The 12,931-nt window shown below is 38.8% G+C and overlaps 1 protein-coding gene and 1 pseudogene across 1 annotated transcript in view; both read right to left on the bottom strand.

Annotated features, from left to right (window-relative positions):
* Ccdc7 (coiled-coil domain containing 7) overlaps positions 1-12,931 on the bottom strand; it is a 262,433-nt gene that overhangs the window by 6,458 nt on the left and 243,044 nt on the right. The window lies entirely within an intron of this gene.
* Positions 317-676, bottom strand: LOC100720612 (replication protein A 14 kDa subunit-like; annotated as a pseudogene).

Raw genomic sequence — 12,931 nt, 5'->3', positions numbered from 1 at the left:
CTGTCTTGTGCTATTGCATTTTTACTACTTTCAAAATAAAAAAAAAAAGAAATAGAAACATAAACACATGACATGATGTTTTGTTGTTGCATCTTATCTGACCACACAATGTAGAAGCAATTTTTTATAAAAGGGCTTAGGTGAGAACTGTCAGTAATATGCTAGTTCCATCAAAAATTGCAGATTGAAATATCTAACACCTGAGAAATGGAATTTTGAAAACAACAAATTAAAAAGTTCTTTCCCATGAATATGAAGGAATTCCTTTAATATTCATCAATGTAGCTGCTTGTAATCATAAAAAATTCCTTAAGATTCATTTTGCACACTGAAAGGAAAAAAGCTGAGGGAACTCATGGATAATTTTCACTGCTTCATTGTAAAGTTTGAGATCAAAAGAATCATTATCTTCTCTAAACTGGACATAAGAGGCACACACGATGATTGCCTTGGCTGTTACTCTTCCAACTACTTCCATGAATCCAGTTATTTCTTCATCAAGTGGCTCCATTAATTCACCTGTTCCACTTTTTCCTTCTCCATCTGAAAGGATAAAAATTTTTCCAGTGGGATGAATCTTTTTTGCCCTCCCTGCAAAGCAGACTGGCTAGCCAATGAACTGAGGTAATACCCTGGCGTTGATGTCTGACGTGGGCAACTCCATCATGTCCACCATGATCATGCCTCTGGAGGGTGGGAAACAAGAGGCTGTGAAATTATTTCTAATTTGATTTTTTTCCTAGAGTCTTGCTCATCCATTTTGTTACCTCCACTGTCATCACTTCAGAGAGTTCATATTGGTGGCTTTTGATTTGTTCCATCTTATTGCCCCTTGGGTTTGTGCTTGATCACCTGCAAGTCTGAGGTTGCATCCTGCCTCTGTGTCTTCTCATTTTTTATTTTACTTGTTTTAATTTCTGCACTGATGATTGGTCATTTCTTGTAGTAGGCAGCTTTATTACTAGTATCAAAATTCCTTAAGAAATGACTACTCTCTGTGATGTCTTCCAGGCATAGTTGGCTTTGGGATTTTGAGTTTCTTGTAAGATTCTATCTCTTCAATTTATTGGGGATGAAAAGTTGGTCCATCCCTGATTTTTTGGCATTGGCCTATGGTATTGTTTATGACACTAAGGCAACCTCACCTTGGTTTACAAGAGTGTTATGGTTTATGTCTGTGTCCCCCAGGCCTCATGAGTTTGCATTGTGTATTTGTGATGGTTCATTGTTTAGTGCTTGGATTGATGGTGTCAGTGTGCCACCCACATAGGGGCGGAGCCAGGATGTGATGTAATGGCAGGAAGAAGATGTGTCTTGCTCTTTGCTGGATCGAGCTTACTGTTTGCAGTCATCATGAATGGTGGCCCAGCCATGCCTGCCTGTCTTGGAGCCAACTGAGTGTGGACTGAAATCTCCAAAAACTGTAAGAAATAAACCTTTCCTTTCCCAACTTTGGGCTTCACGTATTTTGTCTCTGTGATAAGTAAAAAGTAACTAAGACAGAATTTGGTACCGAGGAGTGGGGTCATTTGCTTTGACTATACCTGACCATGTTTCTTGAGAGGCTTTGGAAATGGATTGTGGACAGAATTTGGAAAGGTTCAGACATATCGCCTGGATGCATAGAGCTGGAGCAGCTTAGGCTGTTCTGTAGAGGAGATTCTGGTCAGAGCTCAGGAGACCAGAAGGCTGATAGAAAGCCTGATGGTAAAGACCAGACTTGGGAGGTTTCTGCTGGGAAGGACTGCATTGATTGTTGGACTCCACATGATGTGTGTTATGGCTTGGCAGAAAGTTTGTCTGCATTTTGCTCCTGCCCAGAGACTTTGCCTGAGACTGAGACAAAGGGCAATGGACTGATTAATCTTGAAAAAGAAATTAAAAAGCAATCAGACATTGAGGCTGTGGCATGGTTATTGTTGGGGGCTTTCAGCCAGCTTTATGTTTCAAATCAGGAGCAAAGAGCCCAGCAGGATAATTTACAATGCTGTGAGTTTGGCCCAAAGGAAAATTCCAGGTAGGCTCTGTGTGTAAAGATAGAGTTGAGATTTTGATTCCTGAGGAGAAACAGAGAGATAAGAAAGATGGCCCCGGGGCATTCCAAGAAGCGGGTCCCCAACCTTTGCAGCCTCTCGGCAGAGGTGAAAGAATTTGTTAAGAGGAAAAAGCTGCAGAGTGCCATGGTCCAGAATGGCAACAGAGGCCACGTGAGGTTCCAGAATGGCGGCAACACAGAGAAGATTTTCATCACAGTCAGGTAAACAGAGCCCTGCAATCCAGGCAACCCCTACAGCCAAGAAAGAAAAAAGCCTGGCTACTGCTTCAGCTAGCAGCAAACCTTGGCAGCATCCACAAGGTGCTGATTTTAGGTGTAAGGAAAATGCACAAATTCTGAGGGTAAAACCTTGATTGCAAAGGGCCTGGGAGGCCAAGCAGTGTGTCCCTGAGAGGGCAATTTGTGAAGATGTAAGGGTGAAGCCAAAGGTGCAGTGAAGACCCCAGAAGTTTGGAAAAGCCAGGAATGTGGATGATCCAAGGGAAGCTGCAAAAAGCAAGCAGAGAAAATTTAAGAGAAAAGCTACAGGAGTTGAAATTGCCAGAAGTGCCATGGGGGTGGAATCACCAAAGCTTTTTGGAGCTTGCAACCAGATTGCTTCAGATGCTAAGCGTGGAACTCTAGGACTTAATGTTTGCCCTGCTGGATGTTGGACTTGCTTTGTTTCCAATGCTTTCTATTCACCTGTTTGTAACTTTTGGAATGGTAATGTTTATCTTGTGCCTTTGAATTTCAGAAATGTTTAACCTTGTTTCATTTGTACAGGGGGTTACAGTTAAGAGTTTGCCATAAATCTTGGAGGAGACTTGGGACTTTGACTATTCAGCAATGCTGAAACTGTTAGGACTTTGGCAACTCTTGGAGGTGGACTAAATGTCTTTTGTATAAAGGATGTACATGGGTCCTGGGGGCCAGGGATAGAATGTTATGGTTTATGTCTGTGTCCCCCAGGCCTCATGAGTTTGCATTGTGTATTTGTGATGGTTCATTGTCTAGTGCTTGGATTGATGGTGTCAGTGTGCCACCCACATAGGGGCGGAGCCAGGATGTGATGTAATGGCAGGAAGAAGATGTGTCTTGTTCTTTGCTGGTTTGAGCTTGCTGTTTGCAGCCATCATGAACGGCGGCCCAGCCATGCCCGCCTGTCTTGGAGCCAACTGAGTGTGGACTGAAACCTCCAAAAACTGTAAGAAATAAACCTTTCCTTTCCCAAATTTGGGCTTCAGGTATTTTGTCTCAGTGATGAGTAAAAAGTAACTAAGACAAAGAGAGAACAACTGATTTGAACAACTTTGAGTAAAGTAGTATAACTGCTAATAATTACTATAATTACTAATAAGAAAAGCACCACACAGCTTAGAAAATGACAAACTGTGGTAACTATTAACTTGTCACCTTTAATCATATGAAAAAATTTATAGTTGTACCACAAAATCTAAAACAAATCAGAAAATTGTACACAATAAATATTTCCTCGATATGATGATTTTACCCTGTGGGGAGAAAATTTAAAAGACATTAGGGGAAAAATTGAGAAAAAGAAGAAAGGAAAGAGTTTAGAAGGAAGACTAGAGGATAAAGGAAGGTTATGTAAGCTTTGGGGAATGGTTGAAGAAGACAGAAGTGAAATAAAAAGGAAGAAACAGAAATAACAAAAAGACAACAAGAAAACTAGAAACAATCTTCATATAAATTCATAAAAACAAGAACAATCAAGAAAAACAAAAGCAAAGAAAGGGAAAAAATGTCCTTTTCAAGGTGTGTTTCTGCTCAATCTTCATATAAATTCATAAAAACAAGAACAATCAAGAAAAACAAAAGCAAAGAAAGGGAAAAAATGTCCTTTACAAGGTGTGTTTCTGCTGGCACTTGTAGACAAAGTGGGTAGACAAGGCCCACATCCACGTTGATTGATCCAGCAAACTACCAGTAGGATTATGGCGGGGTGGTGCACAATATCAGCAAGGCTGTACCTTCAGCGCCATTGAAGTTCAGGCTGCTTCTCATTTTTGTCATGAGGCTAGGGACTTGAGTTGTCCAGCCCACAACACACTTGAAGCCTTGTGCTGGCTTGAACTCAGGATCCTGACCCTGAGTGTCTCTCTCAGCTGTGCCACACCCTGACACTGGGAGCTGCTAAATAGAGTCACCTTGCAGCTGCTCTGAGTTCTTACTTCTGTCAGCCCCTTTCCAAAATAGAGACTGGCCAATCACTGTCTCCTGGGGATCATCTGAATGGGGATAACTCACCAGTCACTGCAGGATGCAGTGTCCACTACTCTATTCCAGTGGTACATTTCTCTGTGGAGACCTCTGTGATCAGCAGTAGTCGTTTTTCCTCTACATACAGGTTTGTGCTGTCCCTCTCAAACTAAGCTGTGTGTGGCTCTGGAAGAAAGCACCCTTTGCCACCTCCCTCTTCTGTGCTGAGATCCCATTGTTTGCTCGCCCTGTGGCTCCAATGCTCCCTTCAGATCCTTGCTGGTCCTAGGGACAACTTCCCTCCTCTTTCTCTCCCTCACATTGATATATTCTAGCACTTGCCCTCCAAATTTCACATAGGGTCTTTCTCTGCTGGCTCATCACTCTGATGTCTTCCTGGAAGTCTCCTCTGCTTTGATTCTCTTTAAATCTTGTATTTCTTAGCAACTGAGGTCAATTTTTTGAAGTCAGTATACTGTTGGGTTGTGAAGGTTTTTTTTTTTTTTTTGTATTAGGAATTGAACTCACAATCTCCTGTTTGCCAGGCAGGCCTTGTGCCACTGAGTTATGCCCCCAGCAGGTTGTAGTTTTAACCCAATCAGTTTTTTGGAGAATTAAGACCATTTATATTATTAATGAAAAGTATGCCTTTTTATTGATGTTCCTTAGGTTGTTTTAAATATTCTGTGTTCATGCTATAGTCTTCTTCCTTTAGCTTATACTTATTTTTGAAGATTTTTATTTTTCTTTCAATTCCAAAGGTTCACCTTAATGGGTATAATAATGTAGCTTTGTAGTAATTTTCTTTCATGGATCAAGATATTGTTCTAGGTGTTCTAGTCATTTACAGTTTCTGCAGAAAAATCTGTTATTCTGATGTGTTTATCTTTACATGTGATGATTCTCAGCTTTTAATATTCTTTGTCCTTAACTTTTATTTTTTAAAATTTTACTTTAAAGAGAATAAAACAGAATAAAACCAATCAAAACAAACCAGTGTAAAAGATATAGGACTTCAAAACACTACAGAAGCAACAGTAGTTACCATAATGCCTTTTGATGTCTTCAAAATGACTTCAGATAATTTTGGACATAGTAAAAATCAAACAGAACAGAATGGAATATAAACAATAAAAACAAAACAATGAATGCAATAAAGGACTTCAAAACAAGCCTATAGTAAATCCAAAATTGCTATCATAATATATCTTGCTGTCTTTGAAATGGCTGCTCCTGCCATCGGATTTGGCATAATCAAATAAAACAAAGGAGAATAAAGCCCAACACAACAAAACAGTGGAAATGATACAGGACTTCCAAAACAAGACCATAGGGAATCAACAATGGCTGCACCCCTCAGAAGGAGATGCTCCCTAGATGCCAATGTGTACTGCTATCCTCTGAACCTATGATGAGACACCACTGGCTCTAAACCTACAATGAGACATCCAGTTGCATTTCACCTCCATAGCTGTCATCACAGCCTGTGTATCTCCAGATAAGCCAGTTGCTTATGGCTGAGTCTGGAGGAGTGATTGGTACTTCTTGTTTGTCAGTCCATGTGCTGGAAGGGGCTGGGGTCTGACTGTTCGTCTAGTAGCAGCTTGCACATGGCTCTTGTTCCCAGCTTGGGCTTGCTTCCCAGTGTGGCCTTGTTCTCTCTACTCCTAGTCTGTGAATGGTGCTGACTCATGGGGAGGGGCTGAGGTCTGGCAGCAGCCCATGCAAGGCACTGATTCCCAGACTTGTCCTGTATTTTTAGTGATTTAACTATAAAAGGTCATGAACAGGCTCTTTTCTTGCATGTCTGTTTGTGTTTCTGTATGCTTCCAATAGCTGGATATCTATGATTCTTCCAAGATTAAGCTGTTTCTGCTATTATGTGATTAAGTTTTCAATGCATTCAGCTTTTTAAAAAAAAATTCTTCTCTCTCCCCTCTACCTATTGTTTGGAAGTTAACTCTTTTAATGGTGTCTCAGTGGTCTATGTTCTTTTCACTGTTTCCTTCTTCACTGCTGTCTGAATGTACTATTTTGAAAAAGTTCACTGCAAACTCCAATATTCTTTTTTCTGCTTAAATTAGTCTGTTGAGTCTGTCAGCTCAGTTATTCTTTTAATTTGATTTGATTGGCATTTATTTATTTTAAAGAGGGTAAAACTAACCAAAACAGAACAAAAGTAGATCACAAGAAAACAATGTGACACAAATTTCAAAACAAGAAAACAGGATATCTACCATGGCTACTATAATGTCTTTTGTTTTCTTCCAAATAGTTATCCATATCTTCACACACAATGAAGTCATATAAAACAAAGTAGAATTAAGCTGATCAGAACCGGGTGATGAAGGCATTTTGGCCTTCAAAACCAGACAATAAGAAAATCAACGATGGCTATCATAATGTCTCTTATTCAAATTAGCTGTCCATACCTTCACGTATATTGAAATTAAATAGACTTCCGGGAGAACATGGCGGACAAATAACAGCAGCCATGGAGGCTCTCTGAGATTACCAGTTTAGAATACAGGAGCGGTGCCGTGTGAGGAGTCCTACGCAAGGGGAGATGTACCCTGCCGACCCAGGAATGAACTAAGCTGAGAGAAACCAACTGGAAATGCAATCCTGATGCTACAATAGGAACAGATAAAATCTCAGTGCAGAAGCTGGATCCCACGCCATTGGAAGCTGTGATATGAATTTCCTGTTGCTGATACTGCATCCCAATCCGCACGGCAGGGAGAGAGACGTGCGAAAGCTCTGAGAGCTGGAATCGGCGAACCAAACAGCATTGAGAGTGGGACTGGCAGGGAGCTCTGCATCGACCTGCGTGAGTGAGAGAAATGGGGACCCTTTCATAGACTAGGAGGCTTCAACAGAGGACATTCTGGGAATGAGCAGACTAGCCGGAACAGGGCCCTGCAGTGACTTTAGTTGCATATTCCCCTCTCAAGTGGGAGTGGTGGGGAGCGCTTGGTCTGGTGATGCTGCGGACTAAGATCCAGTAGGCTAGCTCAAATCAGGTCCCTGCACCTGGCGGTGCACCCTACCAGTGAAGCATTCAGTAGGTTGACCTGGAGGGGCGGGCCCAGCAGAGGCTGCCCAGGTCTGTGTCTCCCTAGTACACTGCAAGTGGGTGGGAACACCTAGCCAGCGGATTCAAACAAACTGTAACAGACAAAGAGAGAAAAAAAAAGGGCCTCCTACAGATGCTTGTATGGAAGGAACAAAAAGTATGGGAAAAGGGAGCAACAAGCAAGGGTCCTCAGTCCCCAATCCTGAGAACACTGATCCAGGAAAGGTAAATGCAAAGAGAATGAAGACAGAAAACATGCAATATCAGACACAGCACCTAAAGACATAAAGCGGTATCTCCGGAGCCTCATAGACGAGTTCAAAAATGAAGTATTTAATGAAATAAAGCAAGAAGTAAGTAGATTAGTTAGAGAAATGCTAAGCACCACCCAAGAAAAAACAGATGGTGGAATGGAAGAACAGAAAAAAAGGGGAGAATTGTTTGATGGAGAAAATAGAGAAAACATAGAATGCGTGAAGCAGGTTCAAAAAGATTACCAGGAAACTAAAAACTCTATTGAAAGCTGGCATAACAGCTTGAAAGAAACTAAGGATAGATTATCAGAAATGGAGGACAGATTTGTAAGGTGCGAGCATGAAATGAAAAACTTCTTAAAAATAACAAGAAAACAAACAGCAATAATACAAAGACTAGAAGATGATAAGAGGATCTATAACTTAAGAATTAAGAACATAAAAGAAGAAGTAGGGACTCAAACAAATGAACTACAAAAGCTATTCACAGAAATAATCCAGGAGAATTTCCCTAATTTAGCAAAAGGTAAAGATACTGAGATGCATTGAGGCATACAGGACCCCAGCCACCTACAACCCAAACAGAGATACACCCAGGCATATAATAATCAAAATTCCAGAAATCCAATATAAGAACAGAATATTAAAAGCCGTCAGAGACAAGAAACAGATCACTTACAAGGGAACACCGATCAGAATTACGGCAGACTTCTTGGCACAAACCATCAAATCACGAAGAGCGTGGGGGGAAATAATTCAAGCTTTGAAAGATAATAACCTCCAGCCAAGATTGATATATCCTGCACAATTGTCCCTAGAAATTGATGGAAAAACAAGGTGCTTCCAGGATAAAGAGGAACTAGGGGAATTTGCAACCACCAATTCAATTCTACAGAGATAACTGCAGGATATTCTAAAAATGAAAAATAACCAAGATTCCAGAAACAGTGGCAGAGTGGCCACAATGAATGAAGCAGAAAGCGAAATGAAGAGGACAAACTGACAACTAATGACAGAAAAAAAGCTCAACAGAAATGAGGCAGAGAAGGTTGCATGGTAGGAACAGCCATTTTGGAGAAAACAAGACATCATAATAGGTAGTGCTGATTTAATATCCTCTTGTTTTGAAGTCCCATCAAGCTTTTGTTCTTCTGTCTCCATCTGTTTTAACATGTTGTATCTTGTTGGATTTTATTATATGTGATAATATAAACAAAAACTTTTGTAGACAGGGAGATTATACAGAAATCATTGTTCATTTTCTGTTAGTTGATTCTAAATACCCTGTAATACTGTCATTCTCTTGAATGATTTTACATTGTCTTGATATGTTTGATGCTACAGTATACGAAGTTATATCCAAAGATTTTAAGGGAAGAGACACTATGGTAACTACTATTATGTCGAGATTATCTTGTGAAACACTATTTTGCTTAAATGGCTGTTTTGTTTGTTTGTTTTGTTTTGTTTTGTCCCTTTTGAGACAGGCTCTCACTATGCAGTTCAGGCTGGCCTTGAGCTCACTTTGCAGCCCAGGCTGGTCTCGGAAATCGCAACGATCCTCCCACCTGAGCCTCCAGAGTGCTGGGATTACAGGCATGAGTCACCACGCCTGGCCTAATGGCTATGTTTTGACCTGTGCTGTTTTGTTGTTATGCCTTTTTTAAAAAAAAATCTCAATCTCCTTTTTATTATCTACTTTTCCATTTTTATCCTTTTAATTAAGGGAAAAATAAATAAAAAATAGCAGGATATATTATAGTAACCCACTTTGATTTCCTATTAACTTGATTTGAAACTCTGTATTGCTCTCACCATCTTGTTTTGACTGATTTTCCTCTATTCTGTTATGCTTGATAGTACCAAGTTCGAAAGTATAGGCAACAACTATGAAGACAGTAAGATTCATTGTGACGCCCATTTTGGTTGACTGTCATCTTCTTTTGAAGTCCTCTAATGTCTCCAATGTTTTGTTTTTATTGGTCTCATTCTTTACTGTTTTATTCAATTTTATTATAACTGATGATATAGGCAATTCTTTTTAAGATAACAAGAGGCATTATGGTAACCATTGTTGATCACCTTGTATTTTGTTTTTACATTATGTATTGTGTCCATCCTTTTGATTTGACTGACTGTCCTGGTATGTCACTTTTGGTTTTACTTTCTTCAAAAAAAAAGTAATAAGAACTGTGGGAGCAGTGAACCCCCCCCCCAAAAGAAATTAAATAATACAAAACAGACTAAAACCACTCTGAACAAAGAATAACAGTATTACTGGATTTCACAGCATTAGGATAGGGTATCACCAATGGATACCATAATGTCTTTTTTGCTTCAAAGTAGCTGTTCATTTCATCACACATAATATAATCAATTCTCATAAACTGTTTAGGGGAAGTTCTATGCATGTATAAGCCTCTTCATGTATACCTATCCTTTCTGTATTAGAGGGGAAAACAAATCAAAACAAATTACTAGAAAAACACAAAACAAAAAAAAAACCAGACAAATAAGTAACAATAGCAAAGAGCCCAAAACAATGACGATATAGGCCTTCAAACATGGTGGTAGGAGCATAACTAGGGGTGTTATTTTACATAGTGACCTTCAAGAGTTCCTCAGGTTACCAGATACTAACATGAAAAACTGTTCCAATCTTATGAATATTATCTGTTTTGTTCCAAGAACTTATGGAATTTGTAGTACAATTATCTTAGGTATCCGAAGTGTGTCTATATAATTTTAGATATTTTGTCTTTTCTCTTCCTTTTGCTTTTTCCTCCTTTTCCCTGAGACATTATTTTTTCCCTTTTGAGTAGATTCTTATCCTTTCACTGTATTTATTGAGGATTTTGTATCTTATGTACTCTTACCGTTTCTTATACTAGGGAGATAATATGGTATTTACACATGTCAGTTTGATTTATTTCACTTATCCGTATGGTCTGAAGTTGAGTCCATTTATTTATAAACATCTCAATGTGGGCTGGGGATTTAGCTCAGTGGCTCAAGCACTTGCATGGTAAGCATGGGGTCATGAGTTTGCTCTCCAGTACTAAAAAATAAGAAAACCCTTAGGCCATCTTAAGATCAGAAGAAACATTAAATATCTTTATGTGACCATTCTTTATAGCTGAGTAGTACTCTATTGTGTAAATATACCACATCTTTTTTTAATCTGTTCCTCAGTTGATGGGTATTTAGGTTGTTTCCAAGATCTGGCTATTACAAATTGTTCTGCTATAAACATGGGTGCACATATATCACCCTGGTATGGTAATTCAATTCTTCTGGGAGTATGCCCAGAAGTGGAATAGCTGGGTCAAATGGGACTTCCAATCCCAGATTTTTGAGGAACCTCCAGACTGACCTCCATAGTGGTTGCACCAGTCTGCACTACCACCAACAACAGTGCAGGAGAGTTCCTTTTTCCTCAAAGCCTCTCTAGCATTTGTTGTTGGTAGTTTTCTTTATCCTGGACATTCTTTCTGGAGATGGAATCTCAGTGTGATTTCAATTGGCATTTCTCTAATGACCAATGATGTTGAACATTTTTTCATGTATTTCTTTGCCATTTGTATCTCTTCATCCAAGAAGTGTGTGTTCATCTCAGATGCCCATTTTTGGATTGGGTCTTTGAATTTCAGGGTCTGATTTTTTAAAAATTCTTTATATATTCTAGACAGAAGTCCTTTGTCTGAGGAACACTTGACTAAGATTTTTTCCCAATATGTGGGTTTTGTTTTCACTATGCTGGAGAACTCTTTTGACATGCAAACACTCTTTAATAAGATGTGATTCCAGTTATTGATTCTGGGAAGTATTTCTCACAAGGTTTGATTTTTGTTCATAACTTCTCTATCTATCCTATATCTTTAAGATTTCTACCTACTTTGTCTTCCAACAGGTTTAATGTTTCTGTTTTAATATTTAGATCTTTGATCCATTTAGACTAAAATCTAAATGGATCAAAGATCTAAATATTAAAACAGAAACATGGTAATAGGCATGGGTCTAGTTTTAGTTTTTGGTATATGGAGAGCCAGTTTTTCCAGCACTATTTATTAAAAACAGTTATCTTTCTCCCAATGAATGTATTTGGCCCCTTTATCAAAGGTAAGGTGGCTGAGTATGTTTGTAGTTGTATCTTGCAATCTATTCCATTGATCTTCAGGTCTGTTTTTATTCCAGTACCATGCTGATTTTATTACAGTAGTTTGTAGTACAACTTCAAGTCAGGAATTGCGATGCCTCCTGCCTTGCCTTTGTTGCTTAGAATTGCCTTTGCTATTCTAGGTCTCTTCTGGTTCCAGATGAATTTTAGGAATAATTTCTCTAGATCTGTGAGGTATTTTAGAGGCATTTTAATTGGAATTGCATTAATTGTGTATAAAAATGTTTGGAGAATGGCTCTTTTCACAGTATTTGTTCTTCCTATCCATGAACAAGGGATGTCTTTCCATTTTCTGAGGTCTTCTTTGATTTCTTTTTTTCAGTGTACTATAATTTTCCCTGAATAGATCTTTTGCTTCTTTTGTTAGATTGATTCCTAAGTGCTTCATTTTTTGGATGCTACTGTGAAGGGTGTGGCTTCTCTTATTTCTCTCAGTGAATTTGTTGTTTGTGTATAGGAATGCTATTGATTTTTGAGTGTTGACTTTGTATCCAGCTACATTACTGAATTTATTTATTATACCTAGAGTCTTTCAATGGAGTTTTTTTGGGGGGTCTTCTATGTAGAGTATAATGTCATTTGCAAATGGTGATAATTTAACTTCCTTTTTTCCTACCCTTACTCTTTTTATTTCCCTCTCTTGTCTAATTGCTCTGATTAGTATTTCTAGCACTATATTGAATAGGAGTGGCAATAATGGACATCCTTGTCTTGTTCCTAATTTTAGGGTAAAAACTTTCAGTTTTGGGACATTTAATATGATGCTGGCTCTTGGTTTGTCATAGATGGCTTTTATCATATAGAGGTAAAGATCATCTATTCCGGTTTTCTCTAAGGTTCTTATTAAATAAGTGTTGGGCCTTATCAAATGCTTTTTCTGCATTTATAGAAATTCTCATGTTATTTTTGGCTTCACTGATATGGTGGATTACATTTATTGATATCTGTATGTTGAACCATTCCTGCATTCCTGGGATGAATCCCACTTGTTTGTGGTATATAATCTTCTTGATGATTTGCTGCATTCTGTTCGCCAATATTTTTGAGAGAAATTTTGTATCCTTGTTTATTTGGGAGATTGTCCTGTAGTTCTCTTTTTTGGTTGGGTCCTTCTCAGGTTTTGGTATTAGAATAATGTTTGCTTCCTGGAATGAGTTAGGGAGGAT

This window comes from Cavia porcellus, unplaced genomic scaffold (assembly GCF_034190915.1).
Source record: "Cavia porcellus strain 051 isolate PalLab524CR breed Dunkin Hartley unplaced genomic scaffold, mCavPor4.1 scaffold_7, whole genome shotgun sequence".
Taxonomy (NCBI): Eukaryota; Metazoa; Chordata; class Mammalia; order Rodentia; family Caviidae; genus Cavia; species Cavia porcellus.
Note: the sequence above shows the minus strand (reverse complement) of the source record. Positions and strands in the feature narration are given on the sequence as shown.